Source organism: Mus musculus, chromosome 18 (assembly GCF_000001635.26).
Source record: "Mus musculus strain C57BL/6J chromosome 18, GRCm38.p6 C57BL/6J".
In the NCBI taxonomy this organism is placed as follows: Eukaryota; Metazoa; Chordata; class Mammalia; order Rodentia; family Muridae; genus Mus; species Mus musculus.
In genome coordinates this window covers 90,388,899-90,398,944 of record NC_000084.6, presented here as the reverse complement: position 1 = coordinate 90,398,944, position 10,046 = coordinate 90,388,899, and positions in this window count along the sequence as shown.

The following is a 10,046-nucleotide window of genomic DNA, read 5'->3' as shown; positions in this document are numbered from 1 at the left end:
TGTGCTTTGTATCTTGTATCTTGTATCTTGTATCTTGTATCTTGTATCTTGTATCTTGTATCTTGGGTATTCTAAGTTTCTGGGCTAATATCCACTTATCAGTGACCACATATCATGTGAGTTCTTTTGTGATTGGGTTACCTCACTCAGGATGATATCATCCAGGTCCATCCATTTGCCTAGGAACTTTATAAATTCATTCTTTTTAATAGCTGAGTAGTACTCCATTGTGTAAATGTACCACATTTTTTGTATTCATTCCTCTGATGAGGGGCATCTGGGTTCTTTCCAGCTTCTGGCTATTATAAATAAGGCTGTAATGAACATAATGGAGCATGTGTCTTTCTTACCAGTTGGAACATGTTCTCGATATATGCCTGGGAGTGGTATTGTGAAAACCTCTGGTAGTACTATGTCCAATTTTCTGAGGAATGGCCAGACTGATTTCCAGAGTGGTTGTACAAGCTTGAAATTCCACCAGCAATAGAGGAGTGTTCCTCTTTCTCCACATCCTCGCCAGCATCTACTGTTACCTGAACTTTTGGTCTTAGCCATTCTGACTGGTATGAGATGGAATTTCAGGGTTATTTTGATTTGCATTTCCCTGATGATTAAGGATGCTGAACATTTTTTCAGGTGCTTCTCAGCCATTCAGTATTCCTCAGGTGAGAATTCTTTGTTTAGCTCTGAGCCCCATTTTTAAATGGGGTTATCTCATTTTCTGGAGTTCACCTTCTTCAGTTCTTTATATGTATTAGATATTAGTCCCCTATCTGATTTAGGATATGTAAAGATCCTTACACAGTCTGTTGGTGGCCTTTTTGTCTTATTGATGGTGTCCTTTGCCTTACAGAAGCTTTGCAATTTTATGAGGTCCCATTTGTCAATTCTTGATCTTACAGCCCAAGCCACTGCTGTTCTATTCAGGAATACCCCCCTGTGCCCATATATTCGAGGATTTTCCACACTTTCTCCTTTATAAGTTTCAGTGTCTCTGGTTTTATGTGGAGTTCCTTGATCCACTTAGATTTGACCTTAGTACAAGGAGATAGGAATGGACCAATTCCCATTCTTCTACATGTTAACTGCCACTTGTGCCAGCAACATTTGTTGAAAATGCTGTCCTTTTTCCACTGGATGGTTTTAGCTCCCTCGTCAAAGATCAAGTGACCATAGGTGTGTGGGTTCACTTCTGGGTATTCAAATTTATTCCACTTCTACTTGTCTGTTGCTATACCAGTACCATGCAGTTTTTAATCACAATTACTCTGAAGTACAGCTTTAGGTCAGGCATGGTGATTCCACCAGAGGTTCATTTATCCTTGAGAACAATTTTTGCTATCCTAGGTTTTTTGTTATTCCAGATGAATTTGCAGCTTGCTCTTTCTAATTGGTTGAAGCATTGAGTTGGAATTTTGATGGGGATTGCATTGAATCTGTAGATTGGTTTTGGCAAGATAGCCATTTTTACAATGTCGATCCTGCCAATCCATGAGCATGGGAGATCTTTCCATGTTCTGAGATTTTCTTTAATTTCTTTCTCCAGTGACTTGAAGTTTTTCTCATACAGCTCTTTCACTTCCTTAGTTAGTCACGCCAAGGTATTTTATATTATTTGTGACTATTGAGAAGGGTGTTTTCCCCCTAATTTCTTTCTCAGCCTGTTTATTCTTAGTGTAGAGAAAGGCCATTGACTTGTTTGAGTTAATTTTATATCCAGCTACTTCACCGAAGCGGTTTATTAGGTTTAGGACTTCTCTGGTGGAATTTTTATGGTCACTTATATATATTATGATATCATCTGCAAAAAGTGATATTGTGACTTCTTCCTTTCCAATTTGTATCCCCTTGATCTCCTTTTGTTGTCGAATTGCTCTAGCTAGGACTTCAAGTACAATGTTGAATAGGTAGGGAGAAAGTGGGTTGCCTTGTCTAGTCCCTGATTTTAGTGTGATTGCTTCCAGCTCCTCACCATTTACTTTAATGTTGGCTACTGGTTTGCTGTTGATTGCTTTTATCATGTTTAGGTATGGGCCTTGAATTAATGATGTTTCCAAGACTTTTCTCATGAATGGGTGTTGGATTTTGTCAAATGCTTTCTCTGTGTCTAATGAGATGATCATGTGGTTTTTGTCTTTGAGTTTGTTTATATAATGGATTACGTTGATAGATTTCCATATATTAAACCATCCCTGCATCCCTGGATTAAAACCTACTTGTTCAGGATGGGTGATTGTTTTAATGTTTTCTTGGAATCTGTTAGCGAGAATTTTTTAAAAATTTTTATTAGGTATTTTCCTTATTTACATTTCCAATGCTATCCCAAAAGTCCCCCATACCCACCCCCCCCACTCCCCTACCCACTTACTCCCCCTTTTTGGCCCTGGCGTTCCCCTGTACTGGGGCATATAAAGTTTGCAACTCCAATATGCCTATCTTTCCAGTGATGGCCGACTAGGCCATCTTTTGATACATATGCAGCTAGAGACAAGAGCTCTGAGGTACTGGTTAGTTCATATTGTTGTTCCACCTATAGGGATGCAGTTCCCTTTAGCTCCTTGGGTACTTTCTCTAGCTCCTCCATTGGGTGCCCTGTGATCCTTCCAATAGCTGACTGTGAGCATGCACTTATGTGTTTGCTAGGCCCCAGCATAGTCTCAGAAGAGACAGCCATAAGTGGGTCCTTTCAGCAAAATCTTGCTAGTGTATGCAATGGTGTCAGCGTTTGGAAGCTGATTATGTTAATGATCCATGGATATGGCAATTACTAGATGGTCCATCCTTTTGTCTCAGCTCCAAACTGTGTCTCTGTAACTCCTTCCATGGGTGTTTTGTTCCCCTTTCTAAGAAGGGGCAAAGTGTCCACATTTTGGTCTTTATTCTTCTTGAGTTTCATTGTTAGCGAGAATTTTATTGAGTATTTTTGCATGGATATTCATAAGGGAAATTGGTCTGAAGCTATCTTTGTTGGGTTTTTCTGTGCTTTACGTATCAGAGTAATTGTGGCTTCATAGAGTGAGTTGGGTAGAGTACCTTCTGCTTCTATTTTGTGGAATAGTTTGTGCAGAACTGGAATTAGATCTTCTTTGAAGGTCTGGTAGAAATCTGCACTAAACCCATCTGGTCCTGGGCTTTTGTTGCCTGGGAGACTATTAATGACTGTTTCTATTTCTTTAGGGGATATGGACTGTTTAGATCATTAACTTGATCCTGGTTTAACTTTGGTACCTGGTATCTGTCTAGAAATTTGTCCATTTTGTCCAGGTTTTCCAGTTTTGTTGAGTATAGCCTTTTGTAGAAGGATCTGATGGTGTTTTGGATTTCTTCACGATCTGTTGTTATGTCTCCCTTTTCATTTCTGATTTTGTTAATTAGGATGCTGTCCCTGTGCCCTCTAGTGAGTCTGGCTAAGGGTTTATCTATCTTGTTGATTTTCTCAACGAACCAGTTCCTGGTTTGTTGATTCTTTGAATGGTTCTTCTTGTTTTCACTTGGTTGATTTCACCCTTGAGTTTGAGTATTTCCTGCTATCTACTCCTCTTGTGTGAATTTGCTTCCTTTGTTCTAGAGCTTTTAGGTGTGTCGTCAAGCTGCTAGTGTGTGCTCTCTTTAGTTCCTTTTTGCAGGCACTCAGAGCTATGCGTTTCCCTCTTTAAAAAGCTTTCATTGTGTCCCATGAGTTTGGGTATGTTGTGGCTTCATTTTCATTAAACTAAAATGTCTTTAATTTCTTTCTCTATTCCTTACTTGGCCAAGGTATCATTGAGAAGAGTGTTGTTTAGTTTCCATGTGAATGTTGGCTTCCTATTATTTATGTTGTTATTGAAGATCAACCTTAGTCCATGGTGATCTGATAGGATGCATGGGACAATTTCAATATTTTTGTATCTGTTGAGGCCTGTTTTGTGACCAATTATATGGCCAGTTTTGGAGAAGGTACCATGAGGTGGTGAGAAGAAGTTATATCCTTTTGTTTTAGGATAAAATGTTCTGTAGATATCTGTTAAATCCATTTGTTTCTTAACTTCTGTTAGTTTCACTGTTTCCCTGTTTAGTTTCTTTTTCTACGTTCTGTCGATTGATGAAAATGGTGTGTTGAAGTTTCCCTCTATTATTGTGTGAGGTGCAATGTGTGCTTTGAGCTTTACTAAAGTTTCTTTAATGAATGTGGCTGCCCTTGCATTTGGAGCATAGATATTCAGAATTGAGAGTTCCTCTTGGAGGATTTTACCTTTGATGAGTATGAAGTGTCCTTCCTTGTCTTTTTGATGACTTTGGGTTGGAAGTCGATTTTATTAAGTATTTGAATTTCTACTCCAGCTTGTTTCTTCAGATCATTTGCTTGGCAAATTGTTTTCCAGCCTTTCATTCTGAGGTAGTGTCAGTCTTTTTCCCTGAGATGGGTTTCTTGTAAGCAGCAAAATGTTGGGTCCTGTTTGTGTAGCCAGTCTGTTAGTTTATTTCTTTTTATTTGGGAATTGAGTCTGTTGATATTAAGAGATATTAAGGAAAAGTAATCGTTGCTTCCTATTATTTTTGTTGTTAAAGTTGCCATTCTCTTCTTGTAGCTGTCTTCTTTTAGGTTTGTTGAGGGATTACCTTCTTGTTTTTTCTAGGGCGTTGTTTCCATTCTTTTATTGATTTTTTTCTGTTATTATCCTTTGAAGGGCTGGATTCGTGGAGAGATAATGTGTGAATTTGGTTTTGTTGTGGAATACTTTGCTTTCTCCATCTATGGTAATTGAAAGTTTGGCTGGGTATAGTAGCCTGGGCTGGAATTTGTGTTCTCTTAGTGTCTGTATAACATCTGTCCAGGCTCTTCTGGCTTTCATAGTCTCTGGTGAAAAGTCTGGTGTAATTCTGATAGGCCTGCCTTTATATGTTACTTGACCTTTTTCCCTTACTGCTTTTAATATTTTATCTTCATTTAGTGTATTAGTTGTTCTGATTATTATGTTTCGGGAGGGATTTCTTTTCTGTTCCAGTCTATTTGGAGTCCTATAGGGTTCTTGTATGTTCATTGGCATCTCTTTAAGTTTGGGAAGTTTTCTTCTATAATTTTGTTGAAGATATTTGCTGGCCCTTTAAGTTGACAATCTTTATTGTCATCTACTCCTATTATCCGTAGGTTTGGTCTTCTCATTGTATCCTGGATTTCCTGGATGTTTTGAATTAGGATCTTTTTGCATTTTGTATTTTCTTTGATTGTTTTGCCGATGTTCTCTATGGAATCTTCTGCACCTGATTTTCTCTCTTCCATCTTTTGTATTCTTTTGCTGATGCTTGCATCTATGTTTCCAGATTTCTTTCCTAGGGTTTCTATCTCCAGTGTTGCCTCACTTTGGGTTTTCTTTATTGTGTCTACTTCCATTTTTAGGTCTACCATGGTTTTGTTCATTTCCATCAACTGTTTTGATGTCTTTTCCTGTTTTTCTTTATTTACTTATACCTGTTTGGTTGTTTTTTCCTGTTTTTATTTAAGAACTTGTAACTCTTTAGCAGTGTTCTCCTCTCTTTCTTTAAGTGAGTTATTAAAGTCCTTCTTGATGTCCTCTACCATCATCATGAGATATGCTTTTAAATCTGGGTCTAGCTCTTCGGGTGTGTTAGGGTGCCCAGGACTGGGTGAGGTGGGAGTGCTGCATTCTGATGATGGTGAGTGGTCTTGGCTTCTGTTAGTAAGATTCTTACTTTTGCCTCTCACCATCTGGGAATCTCTGGAGTCAGTTGTTATAGTTTTCTCTGATTAGAGCTTGTTCCTCTTATGATTCTATTAGTCTCTATCAGCAGACCTCGGAAACTAGCTGTCTCCTGAGTTTCAGTGGTCAGAGCACTCTCTGCAGGCAAGCTCTCCTCTTGCAGGGAAGTTGCCCAGATATCTGGTGTTCGAACCTGCCTCCTGGCAGAAGTTGTGTTCCACTCACCAGAGGTCCTAAGATCCCGTGGAGAGTGCTCTGGGGACCTTGGGGGGTGTCTGCAGACTCTGAGCCCAAGGTGACCAGGTGCTGGGGCCGACTGGAAGGAACTTGTGACCCTGGTCAATCTGGATTTTCTGCTTTCCCAATTAGTGCTGTTTCAGGTCCCACAGGATTGGATTGGAACAGAAGTTGTGTTCCACTCAACAGAGGTCCTATGATCGCATGGAGTGTGCTCTGGGGACCTTGGGGGTGTCTGCCAACTCTGCGCCCAAGGTTACCCAGTGATGGGGCCGACCGGAAGGGAAAGTTGTTTGTTTCTTATTAACTTGTTTTTAAACTTCTTGTTTTGTTGTGTGTTAGGATAGTGTTCATCTTTTGTGTTCTTGAGGCTTTGTTAAATTTTAGAATATTCAGTGCATACTTTATATAGCAATTGGGAAACTTCTGATAATTAATTACTTGTTTTTCAAATAGATCCCATTTTTGCTTAGGAATTTAGGTATAGATAGATAAGGTAGCTTCATGTTGTTATACAATTGGCTCATTTATAACTTCACCAGGTGAACTATTGGAACATAGTGGAGATATTAGGAAGCTACTTTGGCCAGTGACTCTTTCAATCAATGGGTTTTCTAATGTCATTTTCTTCCCATAGGCCAGATTTGTTTGCTAACTGGTCTACGTGTTTAAGTCTACCTGATCTAGGAAGCTGAGGACCTGACTCTTTCAGTGTTTTAGAAGATGGTTCCTAGGTTTTGAGAAGACTTTTATGGACTGCAAATGACTATGAAAGATCTAAGCTTCACAGGATCAGAAATAAATTTTAAAAATATCAATTTATTGATAATTATTTTTCCAAAAAAACGAAGTTAAGGTCCTATAGGTACAAGGCCTTCTAAAGTTCTCTCTAGCTAAAGAGAAGATGAAAACCCTCTTGGTCAGTTTCAACTTTGTATTATTATTCTGGATTAGTTTAAATAACCCAAATTTTACCTTTACTATGAGTCATATTTTCTTATTTGTTTGCATGTCATGTAATGCTCATAGAATTCCTCTTATGAATTATATGTTGTTGCATGGTGAATGTTTTCATTTATTCTTTCATCTTATGTGTGTGAGTGTTTTTCTGGATGTATGCATGTGAACCATTTATGTGCCTAGTGCTTGAAGATGGCAGGAGAGAGTATGAATGCTCTGGAACTGGAATTTAAGAAGGCTATATGGGTATGGGGAACTAAACCTGCATCATCTGCAAGAGCAGCAAGTTCGCCTAATTGCTAAGCCATCTTTGTAGCCTAAATGCTTTTCTAATTTTGTAAACATCATCAAGCTTTGTTGTTATGTCTAATTTTATTACTGTGATAACCATGGCACAGAAGTAAATAATATATATTTAAACCAACTATTCTATATCCTGAAGTTTCAGCGTTCTCTTTCTGTAGAAAATCTGCCTTGTAAAACCTATGCCATGACATAACCTCCATAGAATCTGAACTCCATCACTTGTAGAAAGTGCCAGCTGCCTGCTTGCTTTGCTTTGTGCATGCCATAGACTGAAACTACCCTGAAGGTGGAAGCTGGAATATTGTATCTATTTTTTGATTTGTTTTTATATGTTCTGTATTTTGTCCTGTCCTGTGTTTTAGAAAATTTGGTCTCTAGTGATATATATATATATATTTGCTTGCAGTCAGTGTCATTTGACCATATGCTAAAACAAAAGCTTTTCTTGTTTTTTTTTTTTTCCAGGTCTCCCCTTCAGAGACCCTCTATCCCATCACCCTTCCCCACTGGCTCTATGAGGGTGCTCCCCTACCCATCCACACATGTCCTCCCACCCTGGCATTCCCCTACACTGGGGCATTGAACACCCTCAGGCCCAAGGGCCTCTCCTCTCACTGATGTCCAACAAGGCCATCCTCTGCCACATATGTGGCCAGCACTGTGAGTTGCTTCATGTGTATTCTTTGGTTAGTGGTCCAGTCCCCAGGAGCTCTGGGGGGATCTGGCCTGTTGACACTGTTGCTCCCTCCATGGGACTACAAATCCCCTCAGTTCCTTTGGTCCCTTCTCCAACTCCTCTATCAGGACCCCTGAGCTCAGTCCAATGGTTGGATCTAAGCTTCCTCCTCTGTCTTTATCAGACTCTGGCAGAGCCTCTCAGGAGACAGCCATATCAGGCTTCCATCAGCAAGCACTTCCTGGCATCCACAATAATGTCTGGGTTTGATGGCTGTATATGGGACGGAATCCCAGGTGGAGCAGTCTCTGGATGGTCTTTCATTCAGTCTCTGATCCACACTTTGTCTCCATACTTCCTCTTGTGAGTATGGAGTGGGTATTTTGTTCACCTTCTAAAAAGCACTGAAGCATCCACATTTTGGTCTTCTTTCTTCTTAGGCATCATATGGTCTGTGAATTGAATCTTGGGTATTCTGAACTTTCAGGCTAATATCCACTTATCAGTGAGTATATCACTCAGGATGATACTTTTTAAGTTCCATCCATTTGCCTGTGAATTCATGAAGTCATTTTAATATCTGAGTAGTATTCTATTGTGTAAATGTATCACATTTTCTGTATCTTTCACCCAGTTCTCCAACCACAGCAAGTCCTGGATATTCCAACATACCCGAGAAGCAAGATTTGGAATTAAAGTGGTCTCATGATGCTGATAGAGGATTTTAAGAAGGACATACATAACTCCTTTAAAGAAATATAGGAGAACACAGATAAACAGGTAGAAGCCCTTAAAGAGGAAAACCAAAAATCCCTTAAAGAATTACAGGAAAACACAGGTGAAGGAGTTGAACCAAACCATCAGAATCTAAAAATGGAAGTAGAAGCAATAAAGAAATCACAAAGGGAGACAACTCTGGAGATAGAAAACCTAGGAAAGAAGTCAGGAGCCAAAGATGCAAGCATCATCAACAGAAAACAAGAGATGGAAGAGAGAATCTCAGGTACAGACGATTCAATAGAAAACAGGAAGCAACAATCACTTTTCCTTATTATCTCTTAATGTCAGTGGACTCAATTCCCCAATAAAAAGACATAGACTAACAGAGTAGATATTTAAACAGGATCCAAAGTTTTGCTGCATACTGGAAACCCACCTCAGTGACAAAGACAGACAGTACCTTAGAGTAAAAAGCTGGAAAACAATTCTCCAAGCAAATGGTCCCAAGAAATAAGCGAGAGTAGCCATTTTAATACCAAGTAAAATCGACTTTCAACCTACAGTTATCAAAAAAGATGAGGGATACTTCTTCTTTTTTTGAACATACTTATTAAGTATTTATTATTTTTCTCTGTGTCCAGGCTATACTTTAGTATTTTGTTGGTTACTCATTATATTATTTTTTCCTTTTTTTATTACGTATTTTCCTCAATTACATTTCCAATGCTATCCCAAAAGTCCCCCACACCCTCCCCCCCCCACTCTCCTACCCACCCATTCCCATTTTTTGGCCCTGGCGTTCCCCTGTACTGGGGCATATAAAGTTTGCCTGACCAATGGGCCTCTCTTTCCAGTGATGGCCGACTAGGCCATTTTTTGATACATATGCAGCTAGAGTCAAGAGCTCTGGGGTACTGGTTAGTTCATAATGTTGTTCCACCAATAGGGTTGCAGATCTCTTTAGCTCCTTGGATACTTTCTCTAGCTCCAAGGAGGGATACTTCTTACTCATCAAAGAAAAAAAAAATCTACCAAGAAGAACTCTCAATTCTGAATATCTATGCTCCTAATGCAAGGACACCCACTTTCATAAAAGAAACTTTACTAAAGCTCAAAGCACACATTGCACCTCACACAATAATAGAGACTTCAACAACATACTCTCATCAATGGACAGATCATGGAAACAGAAACTAAACAGAGACACAGTGAATGTAAGAGAGGTTATGAAATAAGTAGATTTAACAGATATCTATCCTAAGAAACATTTTTTTTCCTAAAAAAATAAAAAGAAAGAAACATACCTTCTTCTCAGTACTTCACAGAACCTTCTCCAAAATTGACCATATAATCAGTCACAAAACAGGTCTCAACAGATATAAGAAGATTGAAATAATTCTGTGCATCTTATCAGATCACCGTGGCCTAAGGCTGGTCTTTGATAACAA